We start from the raw sequence: 9,513 nt of genomic DNA on the forward strand, positions 1-9,513 counted from the left end.
AATCATTTTGGATAATATTGTCTAATTTCCTTTCATATCCAACGTTAAAACAACACTAAACATGCATCTCTTCAACAATGTGATATTCTTTTTGTAATTTGTAGGTGTACAATCTGCGGCGCTCGGCGGCTTCCAGAGAGAAGTGAAAAAGCTTACGGCACCTGGGATTCCCAGGCGGTCTTCCATCCAGGTACTAACCAGGCCCTGCTCTGCTTAGCTTCCAAGATCAGACGAGATCGGGCGGAACCAGAGAGGTGTGGCCGTAAGCTGCTTTTTATCTTTTTCCTAATCCTTTAAAACGTGTCAAAGATAATCAGAAGAGTTTCTTTTTCTAAAATTGAAGCAGTTCTTAGGATTGGCAAGAGAGGTTCCTAAAACCTGAAGGTAACTTTACTTTTCTTCACTGGCAATTCTAACATGTTGGGTTAGCACCTGTATTTCAACGGCTAAATTACAAACAAAAGTATGCCAATTGTTAAATGTTGATCAACACTAATTTAGCAACCATGAAACGGAATCATTTTTGATGATATTGTCTAAGTTCCTTATATATCCAACGTTAAAACAACACTAAACATGCATCTCTTCGACAATGTGATATACTTTTTGTAATTTGTAGGTGTACAATCTGCGGCGCTCGGCGGCTTCCAGAGAGAAGTGAAAAAGCTTACGGCACCTGGGATTCCCAGGCGGTCTTCCATCCAGGTACTAACCAGGCCCTGCTCTGCTTAGCTTCCGAGATCAGACGAGATCGGGCGGAACCAGAGAGGTATGGCCGTAAGCTGCTTTTCATCTTTTTCCTAATCCTTTAAAACGTGTGAAAGATAATCAGAAGTTTCTTTTTCTAAAATTGAAGCAGTTCTTAGCATTGGCAAGAGAGGTTCCTAAAGCCTGAAGGTAACTTTACTTTTCTTCACTGGCAATTCTAACATGTTGGGTTAGCACCTGTATTTCAACGGCTAAATTACAAACAATAGTATGCCAATCGTAAATGTTGATCAACACTAATTTAGCAATCATGAAACGGAATCATTTTGGATAATATTGTCTAATTTCCTTTCATATCCAACGTTAAAACAACACTAAACATGCATCTCTTCAACAATGTGATATTCTTTTTGTAATTTGTAGGTGTACAATCTGCGGCGCTCGGCGGCTTCCAGAGAGAAGTGAAAAAGCTTACGGCACCTGGGATTCCCAGGCGGTCTTCCATCCAGGTACTAACCAGGCCCTGCTCTGCTTAGCTTCCGAGATCAGACGAGATCGGGCGGAACCAGAGAGGTATGGCCGTAAGCTGCTTTTCATCTTTTTCCTAATCCTTTAAAACGTGTCAAAGATAATCAGAAGTTTCTTTTTCTAAAATTGAAGCAGTTCTTAGCATTGGCAAGAGAGGTTCCTAAAGCCTGAAGGTAACTTTACTTTTCTTCACTGGCAATTCTAACATGTTGGGTTAGCACCTGTATTTCAACGGCTAAATTACAAACAATAGTATGCCAATCGTAAATGTTGATCAACACTAATTTAGCAATCATGAAACGGAATCATTTTGGATAATATTGTCTAATTTCCTTTAATATCCAACGTTAAAACAGGTGTACAATCTGCGGCGCTCGGCGGCTTTCGGAGAGAGAAGTGAAAAAGCTTACGGCACCTGGGATTCCCAGGCGGTCTTCCATCCAGGTACTAACCAGGCCCTGCTCTGCTTAGCTTCCGAGATCAGACGAGATCGGGCGGAACCAGAGAGGTATGGCCGTAAGCTGCTTTTCATCTTTTTCCTAATCCTTTAAAACGTGTGAAAGATAATCAGAAGTTTCTTTTTCTAAAATTGAAGCAGTTCTTAGCATTGGCAAGAGAGGTTCCTAAAGCCTGAAGGTAACTTTACTTTTCTTCACTGGCAATTCTAACATGTTGGGTTAGCACCTGTATTTCAACGGCTAAATTACAAACAATAGTATGCCAATCGTAAATGTTGATCAACACTAATTTAGCAATCATGAAACGGAATCATTTTGGATAATATTGTCTAATTTCCTTTCATATCCAACGTTAAAACAACACTAAACATGCATCTCTTCAACAATGTGATATTCTTTTTGTAATTTGTAGGTGTACAATCTGCGGCGCTCGGCGGCTTTCGGAGAGAGAAGTGAAAAAGCTTACGGCACCTGGGATTCCCAGGCGGTCTTCCATCCAGGTACTAACCAGGCCCTGCTCTGCTTAGCTTCCGAGATCAGACGAGATCGGGCGGAACCAGAGAGGTATGGCCGTAAGCTGCTTTTTATCTTTTTCCTAATCCTTTATAATGCGTCAATGAATTATGACACGCCTGCCGTTGGCATCTTTGTGTGGGTTAAATAAGGGTATGCAAAGAAGGCTGTGACATCCCATGCCGAAAATTGGATGGACTAGAGAAGACCCGCCCAGGGGTCCCAGCCAATCGGTGAATGGCCATTGCAGTCCCCGCCACCTCAAATGGCCTGACGATGGTATGGACGTAAGCCACCTTTCATCTTCTTCCTATTGCATCTCTTCTACAATGTGACATTTTTTTTACAATTGTGTAGGTGTACAATCTACGGCGCTGGGCGGCTTTCAGAGAGAGAAGTGAAAAAGCTTACGGCACCTGGGATTCCCAGGCGGTCTTCCATCCAGGTACTAACCAGGCCCTGCTCTGCTTAGCTTCCGAGATCAGACGAGATCGGGCGGAACCAGAGAGGTATGGCCGTAAGCTGCTTTTCATCTTTTTCCTAATCCTTTAAAACGTGTCAAAGATAATCAGAAGTTTCTTTTTCTAAAATTGAAGCAGTTCTTAGCATTGGCAAGAGAGGTTCCTAAAGCCTGAAGGTAACTTTACTTTTCTTCACTGGCAATTCTAACATGTTGGGTTAGCACCTGTATTTCAACGGCTAAATTACAAACAATAGTATGCCAATCGTAAATGTTGATCAACACTAATTTAGCAATCATGAAACGGAATCATTTTGGATAATATTGTCTAATTTCCTTTAATATCCAACGTTAAAACAGGTGTACAATCTGCGGCGCTCGGCGGCTTTCGGAGAGAGAAGTGAAAAAGCTTACGGCACCTGGGATTCCCAGGCGGTCTTCCATCCAGGTACTAACCAGGCCCTGCTCTGCTTAGCTTCCGAGATCAGACGAGATCGGGCGGAACCAGAGAGGTATGGCCGTAAGCTGCTTTTCATCTTTTTCCTAATCCTTTAAAACGTGTGAAAGATAATCAGAAGTTTCTTTTTCTAAAATTGAAGCAGTTCTTAGCATTGGCAAGAGAGGTTCCTAAAGCCTGAAGGTAACTTTACTTTTCTTCACTGGCAATTCTAACATGTTGGGTTAGCACCTGTATTTCAACGGCTAAATTACAAACAATAGTATGCCAATCGTAAATGTTGATCAACACTAATTTAGCAATCATGAAACGGAATCATTTTGGATAATATTGTCTAATTTCCTTTCATATCCAACGTTAAAACAACACTAAACATGCATCTCTTCAACAATGTGATATTCTTTTTGTAATTTGTAGGTGTACAATCTGCGGCGCTCGGCGGCTTTCGGAGAGAGAAGTGAAAAAGCTTACGGCACCTGGGATTCCCAGGCGGTCTTCCATCCAGGTACTAACCAGGCCCTGCTCTGCTTAGCTTCCGAGATCAGACGAGATCGGGCGGAACCAGAGAGGTATGGCCGTAAGCTGCTTTTTATCTTTTTCCTAATCCTTTATAATGCGTCAATGAATTATGACACGCCTGCCGTTGGCATCTTTGTGTGGGTTAAATAAGGGTATGCAAAGAAGGCTGTGACATCCCATGCCGAAAATTGGATGGACTAGAGAAGACCCGCCCAGGGGTCCCAGCCAATCGGTGAATGGCCATTGCAGTCCCCGCCACCTCAAATGGCCTGACGATGGTATGGACGTAAGCCACCTTTCATCTTCTTCCTATTGCATCTCTTCTACAATGTGAAATTTTTTTTACAATTGTGTAGGTGTACAATCTACGGCGCTGGGCGGCTTTCAGAGAGAGAAGTGAAAAAGCTTACGGCACCTGGGATTCCCAGGCGGTCTTCCATCCAGGTACTAACCAGGCCCTGCTCTGCTTAGCTTCCGAGATCAGACGAGATCGGGCGGAACCAGAGAGGTATGGCCGTAAGCTGCTTTTCATCTTTTTCCTAATCCTTTAAAACGTGTCAAAGATAATCAGAAGTTTCTTTTTCTAAAATTGAAGCAGTTCTTAGCATTGGCAAGAGAGGTTCCTAAAGCCTGAAGGTAACTTTACTTTTCTTCACTGGCAATTCTAACATGTTGGGTTAGCACCTGTATTTCAACGGCTAAATTACAAACAATAGTATGCCAATCGTAAATGTTGATCAACACTAATTTAGCAATCATGAAACGGAATCATTTTGGATAATATTGTCTAATTTCCTTTCATATCCAACGTTAAAACAACACTAAACATGCATCTCTTCAACAATGTGATATTCTTTTTGTAATTTGTAGGTGTACAATCTGCGGCGCTCGGCGGCTTCCAGAGAGAAGTGAAAAAGCTTACGGCACCTGGGATTCCCAGGCGGTCTTCCATCCAGGTACTAACCAGGCCCTGCTCTGCTTAGCTTCCAAGATCAGACGAGATCGGGCGGAACCAGAGAGGTGTGGCCGTAAGCTGCTTTTTATCTTTTTCCTAATCCTTTAAAACGTGTCAAAGATAATCAGAAGAGTTTCTTTTTCTAAAATTGAAGCAGTTCTTAGGATTGGCAAGAGAGGTTCCTAAAACCTGAAGGTAACTTTACTTTTCTTCCCTGGCAATTCTAACATGTTGGGTTAGCACCTGTATTTCAACGGCTAAATTACAAACAAAAGTATGCCAATTGTTAAATGTTGATCAACACTAATTTAGCAACCATGAAACGGAATCATTTTTGATGATATTATCTAAGTTCCTTATATATCCAACGTTAAAACAACACTAAACATGCATCTCTTCGACAATGTGATATACTTTTTGTAATTTGTAGGTGTACAATCTGCGGCGCTCGGCGGCTTCCAGAGAGAAGTGAAAAAGCTTACGGCACCTGGGATTCCCAGGCGGTCTTCCATCCAGGTACTAACCAGGCCCTGCTCTGCTTAGCTTCCGAGATCAGACGAGATCGGGCGGAACCAGAGAGGTATGGCCGTAAGCTGCTTTTCATCTTTTTCCTAATCCTTTAAAACGTGTGAAAGATAATCAGAAGTTTCTTTTTCTAAAATTGAAGCAGTTCTTAGCATTGGCAAGAGAGGTTCCTAAAGCCTGAAGGTAACTTTACTTTTCTTCACTGGCAATTCTAACATGTTGGGTTAGCACCTGTATTTCAACGGCTAAATTACAAACAATAGTATGCCAATCGTAAATGTTGATCAACACTAATTTAGCAATCATGAAACGGAATCATTTTGGATAATATTGTCTAATTTCCTTTCATATCCAACGTTAAAACAACACTAAACATGCATCTCTTCAACAATGTGATATTCTTTTTGTAATTTGTAGGTGTACAATCTGCGGCGCTCGGCGGCTTCCAGAGAGAAGTGAAAAAGCTTACGGCACCTGGGATTCCCAGGCGGTCTTCCATCCAGGTACTAACCAGGCCCTGCTCTGCTTAGCTTCCAAGATCAGACGAGATCGGGCGGAACCAGAGAGGTATGGCCGTAAGCTGCTTTTCATCTTTTTCCTAATCCTTTAAAACGTGTGAAAGATAATCAGAAGTTTCTTTTTCTAAAATTGAAGCAGTTCTTAGCATTGGCAAGAGAGGTTCCTAAAGCCTGAAGGTAACTTTACTTTTCTTCACTGGCAATTCTAACATGTTGGGTTAGCACCTGTATTTCAACGGCTAAATTACAAACAATAGTATGCCAATCGTAAATGTTGATCAACACTAATTTAGCAATCATGAAACGGAATCATTTTGGATAATATTGTCTAATTTCCTTTCATATCCAACGTTAAAACAACACTAAACATGCATCTCTTCAACAATGTGATATTCTTTTTGTAATTTGTAGGTGTACAATCTGCGGCGCTCGGCGGCTTTCGGAGAGAGAAGTGAAAAAGCTTACGGCACCTGGGATTCCCAGGCGGTCTTCCATCCAGGTACTAACCAGGCCCTGCTCTGCTTAGCTTCCGAGATCAGACGAGATCGGGCGGAACCAGAGAGGTATGGCCGTAAGCTGCTTTTTATCTTTTTCCTAATCCTTTATAATGCGTCAATGAATTATGACACGCCTGCCGTTGGCATCTTTGTGTGGGTTAAATAAGGGTATGCAAAGAAGGCTGTGACATCCCATGCCGAAAATTGGATGGACTAGAGAAGACCCGCCCAGGGGTCCCAGCCAATCGGTGAATGGCCATTGCAGTCCCCGCCACCTCAAATGGCCTGACGATGGTATGGACGTAAGCCACCTTTCATCTTCTTCCTATTGCATCTCTTCTACAATGTGACATTTTTTTTACAATTGTGTAGGTGTACAATCTACGGCGCTGGGCGGCTTTCAGAGAGAGAAGTGAAAAAGCTTACGGCACCTGGGATTCCCAGGCGGTCTTCCATCCAGGTACTAACCAGGCCCTGCTCTGCTTAGCTTCCGAGATCAGACGAGATCGGGCGGAACCAGAGAGGTATGGCCGTAAGCTGCTTTTCATCTTTTTCCTAATCCTTTAAAACGTGTCAAAGATAATCAGAAGTTTCTTTTTCTAAAATTGAAGCAGTTCTTAGCATTGGCAAGAGAGGTTCCTAAAGCCTGAAGGTAACTTTACTTTTCTTCACTGGCAATTCTAACATGTTGGGTTAGCACCTGTATTTCAACGGCTAAATTACAAACAATAGTATGCCAATCGTAAATGTTGATCAACACTAATTTAGCAATCATGAAACGGAATCATTTTGGATAATATTGTCTAATTTCCTTTCATATCCAACGTTAAAACAACACTAAACATGCATCTCTTCAACAATGTGATATTCTTTTTGTAATTTGTAGGTGTACAATCTGCGGCGCTCGGCGGCTTTCGGAGAGAGAAGTGAAAAAGCTTACGGCACCTGGGATTCCCAGGCGGTCTTCCATCCAGGTACTAACCAGGCCCTGCTCTGCTTAGCTTCCGAGATCAGACGAGATCGGGCGGAACCAGAGAGGTATGGCCGTAAGCTGCTTTTTATCTTTTTCCTAATCCTTTATAATGCGTCAATGAATTATGACACGCCTGCCGTTGGCATCTTTGTGTGGGTTAAATAAGGGTATGCAAAGAAGGCTGTGACATCCCATGCCGAAAATTGGATGGACTAGAGAAGACCCGCCCAGGGGTCCCAGCCAATCGGTGAATGGCCATTGCAGTCCCCGCCACCTCAAATGGCCTGACGATGGTATGGACGTAAGCCACCTTTCATCTTCTTCCTATTGCATCTCTTCTACAATGTGAAATTTTTTTTACAATTGTGTAGGTGTACAATCTACGGCGCTGGGCGGCTTTCAGAGAGAGAAGTGAAAAAGCTTACGGCACCTGGGATTCCCAGGCGGTCTTCCATCCAGGTACTAACCAGGCCCTGCTCTGCTTAGCTTCCGAGATCAGACGAGATCGGGCGGAACCAGAGAGGTATGGCCGTAAGCTGCTTTTCATCTTTTTCCTAATCCTTTAAAACGTGTCAAAGATAATCAGAAGTTTCTTTTTCTAAAATTGAAGCAGTTCTTAGCATTGGCAAGAGAGGTTCCTAAAGCCTGAAGGTAACTTTACTTTTCTGCACTGGCAATTCTAACATGTTGGGTTAGCACCTGTATTTCAACGGCTAAATTACAAACAATAGTATGCCAATCGTAAATGTTGATCAACACTAATTTAGCAATCATGAAACGGAATCATTTTGGATAATATTGTCTAATTTCCTTTCATATCCAACGTTAAAACAACACTAAACATGCATCTCTTCAACAATGTGATATTCTTTTTGTAATTTGTAGGTGTACAATCTGCGGCGCTCGGCGGCTTCCAGAGAGAAGTGAAAAAGCTTACGGCACCTGGGATTCCCAGGCGGTCTTCCATCCAGGTACTAACCAGGCCCTGCTCTGCTTAGCTTCCAAGATCAGACGAGATCGGGCGGAACCAGAGAGGTGTGGCCGTAAGCTGCTTTTTATCTTTTTCCTAATCCTTTAAAACGTGTCAAAGATAATCAGAAGAGTTTCTTTTTCTAAAATTGAAGCAGTTCTTAGGATTGGCAAGAGAGGTTCCTAAAACCTGAAGGTAACTTTACTTTTCTTCACTGGCAATTCTAACATGTTGGGTTAGCACCTGTATTTCAACGGCTAAATTACAAACAAAAGTATGCCAATTGTTAAATGTTGATCAACACTAATTTAGCAACCATGAAACGGAATCATTTTTGATGATATTGTCTAAGTTCCTTATATATCCAACGTTAAAACAACACTAAACATGCATCTCTTCGACAATGTGATATACTTTTTGTAATTTGTAGGTGTACAATCTGCGGCGCTCGGCGGCTTCCAGAGAGAAGTGAAAAAGCTTACGGCACCTGGGATTCCCAGGCGGTCTTCCATCCAGGTACTAACCAGGCCCTGCTCTGCTTAGCTTCCGAGATCAGACGAGATCGGGCGGAACCAGAGAGGTATGGCCGTAAGCTGCTTTTCATCTTTTTCCTAATCCTTTAAAACGTGTGAAAGATAATCAGAAGTTTCTTTTTCTAAAATTGAAGCAGTTCTTAGCATTGGCAAGAGAGGTTCCTAAAGCCTGAAGGTAACTTTACTTTTCTTCACTGGCAATTCTAACATGTTGGGTTAGCACCTGTATTTCAACGGCTAAATTACAAACAATAGTATGCCAATCGTAAATGTTGATCAACACTAATTTAGCAATCATGAAACGGAATCATTTTGGATAATATTGTCTAATTTCCTTTCATATCCAACGTTAAAACAACACTAAACATGCATCTCTTCAACAATGTGATATTCTTTTTGTAATTTGTAGGTGTACAATCTGCGGCGCTCGGCGGCTTCCAGAGAGAAGTGAAAAAGCTTACGGCACCTGGGATTCCCAGGCGGTCTTCCATCCAGGTACTAACCAGGCCCTGCTCTGCTTAGCTTCCAAGATCAGACGAGATCGGGCGGAACCAGAGAGGTGTGGCCGTAAGCTGCTTTTTATCTTTTTCCTAATCCTTTAAAACGTGTCAAAGATAATCAGAAGAGTTTCTTTTTCTAAAATTGAAGCAGTTCTTAGGATTGGCAAGAGAGGTTCCTAAAACCTGAAGGTAACTTTACTTTTCTTCACTGGCAATTCTAACATGTTGGGTTAGCACCTGTATTTCAACGGCTAAATTACAAACAAAAGTATGCCAATTGTTAAATGTTGATCAACACTAATTTAGCAACCATGAAACGGAATCATTTTTGATGATATTGTCTAAGTTCCTTATATATCCAACGTTAAAACAACACTAAACATGCATCTCTTCGACAAT

The 9,513-nt window shown here is 42.1% G+C and overlaps 19 non-coding genes across 19 annotated transcripts; all 19 read right to left on the minus strand.

The window, feature by feature from the left end:
- Positions 1–149: 149 nt before the first annotated feature.
- Positions 150–268, minus strand: LOC134124332 (5S ribosomal RNA). Its single transcript, XR_009955786.1, has one exon. It is a non-coding gene; the product is annotated as a 5S ribosomal RNA (ribosomal RNA).
- Positions 269–664: 396 nt separating this feature from the next.
- Positions 665–783, minus strand: LOC134124280 (5S ribosomal RNA). Its single transcript, XR_009955733.1, has one exon. It is a non-coding gene; the product is annotated as a 5S ribosomal RNA (ribosomal RNA).
- Positions 784–1,176: 393 nt separating this feature from the next.
- LOC134124281 (5S ribosomal RNA) lies at positions 1,177–1,295 on the minus strand. Its single transcript, XR_009955734.1, has one exon. It is a non-coding gene; the product is annotated as a 5S ribosomal RNA (ribosomal RNA).
- A 344-nt stretch (positions 1,296–1,639) lies between these two features.
- LOC134124282 (5S ribosomal RNA) lies at positions 1,640–1,758 on the minus strand. Its single transcript, XR_009955735.1, has one exon. It is a non-coding gene; the product is annotated as a 5S ribosomal RNA (ribosomal RNA).
- Positions 1,759–2,153: 395 nt separating this feature from the next.
- On the minus strand, positions 2,154–2,272 carry LOC134124283 (5S ribosomal RNA). The gene has a single exon (XR_009955736.1). It is a non-coding gene; the product is annotated as a 5S ribosomal RNA (ribosomal RNA).
- A 339-nt stretch (positions 2,273–2,611) lies between these two features.
- On the minus strand, positions 2,612–2,730 carry LOC134124284 (5S ribosomal RNA). The gene has a single exon (XR_009955737.1). It is a non-coding gene; the product is annotated as a 5S ribosomal RNA (ribosomal RNA).
- A 344-nt stretch (positions 2,731–3,074) lies between these two features.
- Positions 3,075–3,193, minus strand: LOC134124285 (5S ribosomal RNA). Its single transcript, XR_009955738.1, has one exon. It is a non-coding gene; the product is annotated as a 5S ribosomal RNA (ribosomal RNA).
- A 395-nt stretch (positions 3,194–3,588) lies between these two features.
- Positions 3,589–3,707, minus strand: LOC134124286 (5S ribosomal RNA). The gene has a single exon (XR_009955739.1). It is a non-coding gene; the product is annotated as a 5S ribosomal RNA (ribosomal RNA).
- A 339-nt stretch (positions 3,708–4,046) lies between these two features.
- On the minus strand, positions 4,047–4,165 carry LOC134124287 (5S ribosomal RNA). Its single transcript, XR_009955740.1, has one exon. It is a non-coding gene; the product is annotated as a 5S ribosomal RNA (ribosomal RNA).
- Positions 4,166–4,558: 393 nt separating this feature from the next.
- On the minus strand, positions 4,559–4,677 carry LOC134124333 (5S ribosomal RNA). The gene has a single exon (XR_009955787.1). It is a non-coding gene; the product is annotated as a 5S ribosomal RNA (ribosomal RNA).
- Positions 4,678–5,073: 396 nt separating this feature from the next.
- LOC134124288 (5S ribosomal RNA) lies at positions 5,074–5,192 on the minus strand. Its single transcript, XR_009955741.1, has one exon. It is a non-coding gene; the product is annotated as a 5S ribosomal RNA (ribosomal RNA).
- A 393-nt stretch (positions 5,193–5,585) lies between these two features.
- On the minus strand, positions 5,586–5,704 carry LOC134124300 (5S ribosomal RNA). The gene has a single exon (XR_009955753.1). It is a non-coding gene; the product is annotated as a 5S ribosomal RNA (ribosomal RNA).
- Positions 5,705–6,099: 395 nt separating this feature from the next.
- Positions 6,100–6,218, minus strand: LOC134124290 (5S ribosomal RNA). The gene has a single exon (XR_009955743.1). It is a non-coding gene; the product is annotated as a 5S ribosomal RNA (ribosomal RNA).
- A 339-nt stretch (positions 6,219–6,557) lies between these two features.
- Positions 6,558–6,676, minus strand: LOC134124291 (5S ribosomal RNA). Its single transcript, XR_009955744.1, has one exon. It is a non-coding gene; the product is annotated as a 5S ribosomal RNA (ribosomal RNA).
- A 395-nt stretch (positions 6,677–7,071) lies between these two features.
- LOC134124292 (5S ribosomal RNA) lies at positions 7,072–7,190 on the minus strand. The gene has a single exon (XR_009955745.1). It is a non-coding gene; the product is annotated as a 5S ribosomal RNA (ribosomal RNA).
- A 339-nt stretch (positions 7,191–7,529) lies between these two features.
- LOC134124293 (5S ribosomal RNA) lies at positions 7,530–7,648 on the minus strand. The gene has a single exon (XR_009955746.1). It is a non-coding gene; the product is annotated as a 5S ribosomal RNA (ribosomal RNA).
- A 393-nt stretch (positions 7,649–8,041) lies between these two features.
- LOC134124334 (5S ribosomal RNA) lies at positions 8,042–8,160 on the minus strand. Its single transcript, XR_009955788.1, has one exon. It is a non-coding gene; the product is annotated as a 5S ribosomal RNA (ribosomal RNA).
- A 396-nt stretch (positions 8,161–8,556) lies between these two features.
- Positions 8,557–8,675, minus strand: LOC134124294 (5S ribosomal RNA). Its single transcript, XR_009955747.1, has one exon. It is a non-coding gene; the product is annotated as a 5S ribosomal RNA (ribosomal RNA).
- Positions 8,676–9,068: 393 nt separating this feature from the next.
- On the minus strand, positions 9,069–9,187 carry LOC134124335 (5S ribosomal RNA). Its single transcript, XR_009955789.1, has one exon. It is a non-coding gene; the product is annotated as a 5S ribosomal RNA (ribosomal RNA).
- Positions 9,188–9,513: the final 326 nt, after the last annotated feature.

This window comes from Pungitius pungitius, unplaced genomic scaffold (assembly GCF_949316345.1).
Source record: "Pungitius pungitius unplaced genomic scaffold, fPunPun2.1 scaffold_49, whole genome shotgun sequence".
NCBI lineage: Eukaryota > Metazoa > Chordata > Actinopteri > Perciformes > Gasterosteidae > Pungitius > Pungitius pungitius.